Genomic DNA, 9349 nt, shown 5'->3' with positions numbered 1-9349 from the left:
CCCCTATTCATTGTTGCTTTTTCTCCTACTTCTAGCTCTGAAATTAATGACTGGCACACAGCAAGCTCTCCACCAACGTCTGTTAAATGAATGGGCAGGTATGACCGAGCTAAGTACAGGGTGTAGGAAAGTTTTAGAGTGATAGTGAGGATAAACAAGGGTGAGTTTGGATGTGGAGGTGAGAGGAAATCATGCAATGAGGTAGAATTTTCTCTCACTACTTTAAAAAGGAAGTCTAGTAGTTTAAGAGTTAGGACACCATTATCTGTTCAAAATCCTGATTGCAATTCCTTTGACTATATAATAGGAAGTGGGATTGTGGGATCATATGGTGGTTCTATTTTTGTTTTATTGAGGAGAAAGTTTTTAGGTGATGGATAGATTTGTGGCATAGATTGTGGTGATGGTTTCATAGGTGTTTACTTATTTCCAAAATTATCAAGTTGTTTACATCAGTTATGCATAGCTTTTTTTGTTTGCCATAAAATATATTTAATTCCAGCTCTGGGAAATTAAGAAATGGGTGGAACACATCTTTCTACATGCTACTATAATTTAGCTGACATTATTCAGGAAAGCTAAGCATATTGATATATGTATCAATATGTGTATGTGCATATATATATATTTTCAGATTTTCGTCTTATTGGTGTTTATGTATTTACTCAATTTTTTAAACTAAACTCTTTTAAAAGTCATCAGATCATCCTAATCACTTCTGTCCTCTTCATCAATCATTTAATATTGTTTGGATTGTACGCCGTTTGTGTTTTAATCACTTATGTGATTAAACCGTCCATTAGAAGATATATAGGAAAAGACTTGGTTTAAGTTACACTATAGGTATCACAGCTACTCCTTACATAATTTCTTCATTGTTATTTGCAACTTCACACATCCTGTAGTTCTCTATGAAGATGATTTCAGCTTTTAGTGCTACATGTATCTTTATCTTCCGAACAGACTGCCCATGGTCCATGAGCTTGGGGTCAGCAATAAACCGTGTAGCACCTAAGATGAATTCTGGTTTGGCCTGTTGCAAAGCTGAGTTCTGCTGGCAAAGGCCCAATTTCAGGGCATGAGCTGTCTTTTACAGGTATTTGTATTTCAGTGGAGCTTCCTGGCTTGGGTTTTTCTTTAGGTTCAGGAAGTGAGTGTTGTTGTTCTGTGCACCATGATAAACAGCTTTATGAATTTGCTGACTTGTAACATATGCCTTTTCCCCAGTGACCTTTGTGAATTATCACTGACTGAACTGGGCAGTAAACGGTTGTTTCTAACATGTTCAGTTCAAATGGGTGAGCAATTTTCTTAAACCTAGAACCTTTTCTCCCTGAAGCCATGCCTGCCAATCTTGAAACTATAATCATTTCAATTTTTGGAAGAAAATTTTGAGGTGGATTCCTCAGACAGACATGCATCTTTTCCAAATTGTACTATATCCATTATCCCATTTTCCACAAAGACACACATGCCCTTGCACCAGGCAATATAATGGCTAGTAGTAGTGCAGATGGATGTGAAGTTCACTTGTAAATGAACAGGCAGCTCTTCAACATATTAAGATCACATGATTAATTCTTCCTCATTGTTTAAGCCTAGGCTCAATGTACTGGGGATCTTTGCTGGGGTTTCTGGTGCTACACGGGGTGTCTGCTTGTGGTTTCCCAGTCTCTCTCCATCGAGTTACTCCCAAAGTCAGGGGTCAGGTTCCATTCTAGACTCAGAGATGCCTTCTCCTTTGATTTAGCTGCTTCTACTCTTGGAACCCCCAATCCCAACACAATGGGCTTGCCCCTTTCTCCTCCTTTCTAATTGAATGGCCTTAATAATTGGAAGGTTTTGAAAACAAAAGCCAAAATGTATACTTCCCTTCCACTCTGCTTCCTGCCATGTAACAGTAAAGCCATCTTTTCTGCACAATCTCCCCAGTCCCCCAGACAAAGGAATACAAAGGCTTTCCTACCTTCTTTGGAAAAGGGAAAATACAGTAAAAAATCGTATTAGTCTATCAGTAAACAATCCTTCCACGGTTACTATTAGCCCATGTGGACTACTTTCTCCTACTTGCCTGCCTTCTCTCTAGTGGAGTTTTTTAGTAAGATGGTTAAAGGAAGAGAGAAAGAAGCCGAGAACAAGTTTAAGGAAATAAGATAGTTAATAAGATAGTTTAAACTGCTAGATGAATGCTGGGTTCCTTAATTAGTAGTTGACATCAAGCTAGATGTGCAATGATGCCAGGTGTGAATAACATTTAGTAACACTTCAATGTCTTTTCTTCCCCCCTCTTCCTCTCACCTCTGACGACCATGCTGGCCCCTACCTCCCTTCAAGTGTTTGATCTTTGCCTTAAGATCACAGTACACTTTAAGGGTGACTGCTTGCAGGCCCTGTGACTATTTGTAGGGGAAGGACAGGCCACAGTGCAGGTTTCCTGATCCAGCAAACGGGTAAAGGAGGAGACAGAGTCCTCAGTGGCTTTTGCAGGCTTTTATTGGGATTTACCAGTGATACAGCAGGCAGGGTGCTGGGGGGCTGGGAGGCCTGTCCCAACCCCCAGTGAGTCTTCACTTTGGGCTCTGCGGCTTTCTCTCACATTCTCTCTGCTCATCTCATGGCTCTGCTTCTCTCTCAGCTTCTCATTCGGCTTCTACTCTTGGCTTCTACTGGCGTCCCTGGGACGCCGCCCTTAAAAGCCCAGTCTTAGCCCAGGTGAATCCCATCTACCTATGCCCACACCCTACTCCAGGTGCCTGCCATCAGGCATGCATTCAGGACTGCAGGTATCCGTCATCTATCCTGATGGTGGGAGGGCAAAAAACCTGATTTTTTACCTTACCCTACACTATTCAAGAGTCTTTACCACCAATGGACTGATTCCTGCAATTCCATCACCAGAGCTCCATGTCTTTTAAGTATAAATGACTTAAGAAGTTTGTGTTAGTTTTCCAGAGATGCTGTAGGAATGTGCCACAAATTTGTTGGCTTCAGATAACAGAACATTTTTTTTCTTACATTTCTTACATTTATTTCTTACATTTTCTTACATAACCAAAGTGTATGGAGGGCCATGCTCTCTCCAAAATCTCTGCAGGAAACTCTGTTCAATGCTTTCTCCCTTGCTCCTGGGAGTTTTCTGCAATTCTTGGCATTCCTTGGCTTGCAGCTGCATCCCTCTAATCTCTCTATCCTGGCCACATGAACTTGTTCCCTGTCTGTCTCTGTCTCGCCAATCCTCTGTCCTTATAAGGAAAATAGTCATGGAATTTAGAGTCTACTATAATCTGGTATGACCTCATTTTGACTTGATTATATCTGCAAAGACCTAATTTTCAAATAAAGTCACATACACGGACATTGAGGCTTAAGGTTTGGACGTATATTTTGGGGGATATAATTGAATCCACAACAAGGATTAGCGCTAAATTATTGCCAGTTACTTACAGATTAATATAAAGGAAGCATTTTTAGCAGGCTTTCGTTGAGAAGGAATTTTCATAATCTCAGGGACAGAATGTGGGGAGTGGGTGTAGGGGCAGGAATGGACACGGTGCAGGTTTCCTGATCCAGCAGACCGGGTAAAGGAGGAGTCAGAGTTCTCAGTGGTTTTTTGCAGGCTTTTATTGGGATTTACCAGGCATATGGCAGGCAGCGGTGCTGGCCCCCAGCAAATCCGCACTCTCTCTGGGCTCTCTGGCGTTCTCTCTGCTTCTCTGCTCTCGGCTTCCTTGCAGCTTCTTGTCTTTTGCTGGCATCCCGTGACACCAACATTAAAAGCCCAGTCTTAGCCCAGGTGAATCCCATCTACCTATGCCCACACCCTACTCCAGGTGCCCGCCATCAGGCATGCATTCAGGACCGCAAGGATCTATCATCTATCCTGATGGCGGGAGGGCAGAAAAGCCTGACATTTTTCCTTACCCTACAGTGGGGCAGAAAGAAAAGCCCTTTGCTCTGCTGCTCACTGCTGCTCTCTGCCCCTTTGATCATAACAAGAGGAAGCTGAGAAAACAGGAGCTGCAGAAGGACAAGGAAACAGGAATTAAGTGCCTGTCAAAATTCTAGAGGAGTCCGGGGGGAAGAAGTCTTGGCACAATGGGCCATGATTTGAGTAAAATACTTCTCTAATTTGAATAGTTTTGAGAGGTGATTGAAATCTCACAGTCAGAAGTTTAAAGAATTTGCCATATTTTTCTTCATCTTTGATTGTTTCATTGTTGAACTACTAAAAGTGTGGCTTTTAATTTCCTTTAATAGAATTTATTTTATAATCCTAAGGAACCACTGGGTTTTTACTTCTCAATTTTACCATCTTAAGTATTTGAAGATTAGAAAAACTGTCAAAATAAAGTACCATTGCCAAAACTAAGTCTAAGGCAAAAGTAACAAAGGCTGTGTATTCAGAAATTTGCAGCAAGAGAGCGCTTCTGCTTCTGCAGGTCACTTCAGTTTCAGCAGAATTTCAAAAGTGTCAGAGAGGAGAGTCAGTTTTATAGTAGAAAGTGAGGAAATACTGAGACAGCTTCTACCTGACAAATATTCTACCAAGATGGGATTTGTGGAAGTAGCGAAGACTTTCTAAATGTCTTTAGACACATTTAGTCTTCTGTAGGGTAAAGAAAATGTCAGGCTTTTCTGCCCTCCCGCCATCAGGATAGATGATGGATCCTTGTCCTGAATGCATGCCTGATGGCGGGCACCTGGAGTAGGGTGTGGGCATAGGTAGATGGGATTCACCTGGGATAAGACTGGGCTTTTAAGGGTGGCGTCACGGGGATGCCAGCAGCAGCAGTAGAAGCAGCAGTAGAAGCCGAAGCCGAAGCCGAAAGAGAAGCCGAGAAGCAGCAGAACGAACTCCAGAGAGCTCAGATAGAGTGAAGACTTGCTGGGGGCTGGGAGGCCTGCCAGCCTGCCAGCCTCCCAGCCCCCCAGCCAGCACCCCTGCCTGCCATATGTCTGGTGAACCCCAACAAAAACCTGCAAAACCACTGAGGACTCTGACTCCTTTACCCGGTCCGCATGGGATCAGGAAACCTGCTCAGTGGTCCATTCCGGCCCTTACATCATCCCTGGTTGGTTACAAAGGTGCAAACCAGAAGTTTGGGATATTTCAAATGAGGAAAGAATATTTAGCGTTGGGGTAGAGGGTTTTATCTGTGGGTGACCATTTCCTGGAATCAGTGGGGGCCAAGAGGGTCCTTTTTTTTTTTTTTGCAGTCAAATTATCATTGTAATCCTTCGTGGGGGAGAAAGAGCTCCCAAATCACAGTTTCCCAAATGTAGTGAGAGATATAGATATTAAGTGAGAAATTTAGAAAATACACTGAAAGGTAAGATAGATTACTAAACAGCATTTTCAAACAAAACTGAATTTAATTGATTGCTTTGCAACACTCAAATATAAGCTAAGCAGGACTCTCTTAGCAGAAATAAAGATCTAAGACATAGAGTGAAAAAGGAAAGTGCATCAAATGAAGGAAGATTCTGAGTTCAGGTCTCTGGTTGGCTCAAAATGTAGATTGTAAACTCTTCTATGTGAGTGGCATAAAACTTTTAGGTTTTTCACTACAAAGTGCCAGAAAGCCTAATTTCAAAAAAGTCTAGATGGGGTGTATTAAATTCCAGTGGGTCTGGATTTAGTGGAAAGCTCATATGCATGTGCAAGAAGCTCAGCTGTTATAGGGCAGCCCTGATATTGAACGGGTTGCCTGGCTGTGGGTCCTCACCTGCGTGCTTACAAGGGACTTATGAATACTCCACTACAGGCACACACAAAAGGTTAATAAAAGGTTTATTTACAAGGGAAAAGGAAATAAGGAAAATGTACAACTCAGGGAGAAAATAGGGAAATAAAGTCTTTAATGCGTCCTACCCGATCCGCCGACCTGGAAACCCAAAGGCACTTTCTGAGCTGGCCGGAGGCTGCGAGCTGGTGGAGAGCCAAAATGGGGGACCCCTCCAAAGCCCACGTGTCTGGCTTTATACCAACCTGGCTGCTTAACCCCACCCTCAGGTCCCAGCCACCTTCTCTTTGGTGGTGATGGGATTTGGAGTTCCCAGTGTCTTTGGTTTTGGCCTGGGGTGGGGGTGGAGTCCACAAAGCCTGTATGGAATTAGTTTTAGGACAGCCTTTTCCCCCTAACACAACCAGTATTTTTTCTTTAATAAGGAAATCTTAATACGTCAACATAAAGAAAATTGAAGCGCCCCCCCCCCCAGTCCATAATCTCATAACCCCTACCACCTCATACCATGCTTTATTTTGGGGTATAGATTTAGAGGTTTATTCAGTGAAAGCATATTTAATAGATATAAATATACTGTACATACTGTTTTGTATTTTGCTCTGTCTTGACAAAATTATAAAATATTTTCCCAAGTCACTACATGGTCATTACTAGGATTTCAGTGGCTACAGAACAGTCTCCCAAATCAATATAACATCATTTATTCACTCATGTCTCCCAGCTTTGAACATTTGGTTCCTTCTATGTCTACATGTACATATAGAGTAGCAGTGAACATCTTTTTGACTCAACAACATCTTTCTTCTCTTGAATTATTTCCTTAAGATTAATTTCTCCAAAGTGAGCATCTATGACAAAGGGAAGTAATATCTTCTGACTTAATATGAGGGGCTAAATTGGTTTCTAATTTCTAGTGGTATTACCTTTACCACTAGCCCACTCTAGAGCAATAGATGTGGGCCAGTTTTATACTTTTGTTCTTGCCATTAAAAAATCCTGCTAACATAATAGCATAAGATGACACTGTGAGTTTACTTTAAATAGTATTTATTTAGGAGGATAAGCATTTTCTTATATCTTTATTTATTAATGTTAATTATCTGTCTCTTGCTCATTTGGTGTATCTGATTTTTGTAATTTTTTTTTTATAGAGGCATGTTATTTATTTATTTGTTTGTTTGTTTTGTTTATACATGCACTGGGTACAGTCAGAAGCGCGGGAGGGTGAGAGGATTCACCAGAGCCAGAGCAGGGAGCAGAGCAGGCAGAAGGACCGAAGTACACTGCTGAGGGGAGCAGCGGGCGGCAAGGAGAGGTCTGCGCGCCATGTGGGACCCTCCTCGGGTGGCCGGGGAGCAGCCGGGGATCGAACCGGCGCCGCAGAGGCCGCGGGCAGCTTCGCAACCCAGCGCTCAACCGCTGCGCCACCAGGGAGGCCCTGGTGTATCTGATTTTTGAACAAAAATAACATACTGCCCTCCTCTCAACCTCTTCCAATCAAGACTTAATGAAAAGGAATGCTCTTTTTTCTTTACCTTCACATGGTGTGGCTGCTTATAGCAAAAAAGACTACATTTTTAAAATCTTCCTCTTGCTCTTCAGCTCCTACAATATAAAGAGTTCTTCAGTACATTTGTCCTTGATGAAAAGACATACCCGCTATCAAAAGAAACTTCTACGAATGAATCAAATGACTTTAGCTCCTGATTTTTTTCTCATCCAATTTAAATGGCAGATTTTAACATCTATGATTTATTTATTCAGGATATGTGTCTTCTAGCAATGCCTTATACTAAAGTGTTCCTCTTGAACTTTCTTTGATTTGCTACCAATTGTAGCCAATTGATCCCTTTGTACTCTCTACCCAGCATCCTCATCGACCTACTTTCTGCATTTGGAAGGAATGTATCAGTGATTAACCACAGGCACACTTCCCAAATATTTTCACATTTCCATAAGCACTTTGTTTTAGTGGAAACTGATTATCTGGTATTTCCAGATAATCAGGAATAAATGTGTACAGAGTCTTGCACATTTAGCCCTATTTTGCAATTTCATATAAATACCATCATTCTATCATTTCTACGATGTCCCAAAGTTAATATATAATTTTACTATCTGGCAGTTTTTTTTTTTTTTTTCAGTAAACGTCCAGAGTAAATATTTTAGGTCTGCCAGTCATATAAGATTTCTGTTGAATATTCTTTTTCATCATCATCATTGTCATCTAACCCTTTAAAAATGTAAAACCATCCTTAGGCCTACCTCTTACAAAGACCAGCTATAGCTGGCCATTCCTGATTCAGCAGAATTCAGAAAAAAGTTAAGATTTAATTTTTTTATGAGTGAAATAGAGTACGAATAGGATTAGTTTTAGTTTTTTTCTTCTTAAACAATAATAAAAAAGCATGTTCATGGCAGTAAGAAGGGCACCATCTGAATGGTTAATATCATTTATCTTAAAAGCTATTTTTGAATAGTTGGTAGTACTTTCTTTAAAAGTAAAAAACCAAAATTGCCAGACAATACTCAGAACTTGGGTTTATTTTCTGTACTTTTGCAGGGAGGCCTTGCAATGAGAACCCAAAAGATTAAATCTTCTGATTGTGCATTAGGAAAACCAGTGGTGATTGTAAGAATGTATTTAGGGTACTAAGTTTCATATCAACATATTGTTTTCCTGCGTAGATTTTTATCATCAGAGTGCTAATCAGATATGCTTTATATTGTCCAAAAAAGCTTATTATACAAGTGTGCAGATGATAATCAATTGTGGTAATGGAATCCTAATTTATAAATAGATTTTTCAATGGGTCATATCATGGAGTGTCTCCATTAAATTTTCTTTCATATTACTTTATTTGAATTTTGTAAAGAAACTTCTCCAGCCGCTCTATTCTAAATAACACAGGCAGGATCCTGAAAGTTGGCCAAAATAAACAAAGAAGAGATAAAAAAGCTCCTTATGCAGTGTGTATTAAAATGCTCAGATTATCATAACAGAATACCATAGAGTGGGTGGCTTAAACAACAGAAATTTATTTTCTCACAGTTGCAGAGACTGCAAGTTCAAGATCAAGGTGGTTTCTTGTGGTGTATCTTCCTGGCTTGCAGCTTCCCCCTGTCCTTACATAGCCTTACCTCTGTGTGTGCTTAGGGAAAGAGGGAGCTCTCTTCCTCTTCCTATAAGACCACAGTCCTGTCAGATTAGGCCCCCACACAATGACCTCACTTAATCTTAATTACTTCCTACATCCCTGTCTCCAAATAGTTACTTGTGGGTTAGGGTTTCAATATGTGAATTTATGGGAGGGTCATAATTTAACACACTGAAAACAGATATTACCAAGTTCATTACTAGATCTGTTAGTTCCTCACTCAGAATCTTTTTACTTCATTCCATAAAAAATTCCAAGAATTTTTTATTTTATTTCCAAGCCCATACAAAGTGTGTAAAAACAAATTAGAGTGAAGAAAAGGAGCAGCTGTAGGAATCTCTGGCCATAATGGCTGAGGCAGGAAGAGACATTGGACAAGAGACTGCCTGGGATCTGGGGACAAAAGAAAAAATATGAAAAGAAGATTCGAGCATGAATTAGCAC

General features: G+C 40.7%; 1 pseudogene; it reads right to left on the bottom strand.

Annotated features, from left to right (window-relative positions):
* Window positions 1–923: 923 nt before the first annotated feature.
* LOC119245699 (MICOS complex subunit MIC27-like) lies at window positions 924–1557 on the bottom strand (annotated as a pseudogene).
* Between the last annotated feature and the right edge of the window lie 7792 nt (window positions 1558–9349).

This window comes from Talpa occidentalis, unplaced genomic scaffold (assembly GCF_014898055.3).
Source record: "Talpa occidentalis isolate TD23 unplaced genomic scaffold, MPIMG_talOcc4v2.1 talOcc4.15, whole genome shotgun sequence".
NCBI classification, from domain to species: Eukaryota; Metazoa; Chordata; class Mammalia; order Eulipotyphla; family Talpidae; genus Talpa; species Talpa occidentalis.
This window is presented reverse-complemented; position numbering and strand designations above follow the sequence as displayed.